The sequence below is a fragment of the Wasmannia auropunctata genome, unplaced genomic scaffold, assembly GCF_000956235.1.
Source record: "Wasmannia auropunctata unplaced genomic scaffold, wasmannia.A_1.0 LD336083.1, whole genome shotgun sequence".
NCBI lineage: Eukaryota > Metazoa > Arthropoda > Insecta > Hymenoptera > Formicidae > Wasmannia > Wasmannia auropunctata.
Window position 1 is genome coordinate 130,077 of NW_012026807.1, and position 438 is coordinate 130,514.

The following is a 438-nucleotide window of genomic DNA, read 5'->3' on the forward strand; positions in this document are numbered from 1 at the left end:
GTCGAGTGTGGTTTAATACATGTGAACTCAGGTTTGAAAGCAAAAATTAGAGGCACGGTAGTTCCACAGTTAAATGGGTTTTTAGACAAAAAGTTGAATTTGAATAATTTTGATGTTACAATAAAAAATTTTTATAATGAGACTACTAAATTCTGCAAGGAGAACCAAGATATTATTTTCACAAAAACAGATAAGGGAAACGTGACAGTCGCACTGGATCGATCTGACTATGTGACACAAATGGTTAACATGCTAAGCGACACGTCGACTTCCCAGTGAGAAGGCTGATGTCGAATCGACGTCGTTTCGACGTCGATGTCATCGAAAACTCATCGAATCGAAATTGACATCGAAAATCAAGCCATTTCGATCAAATTGTTTTGACATCAAAAAATACTTGTTTCCAAGTTACCAATGTCCAAAACCCAAATTAGTCTA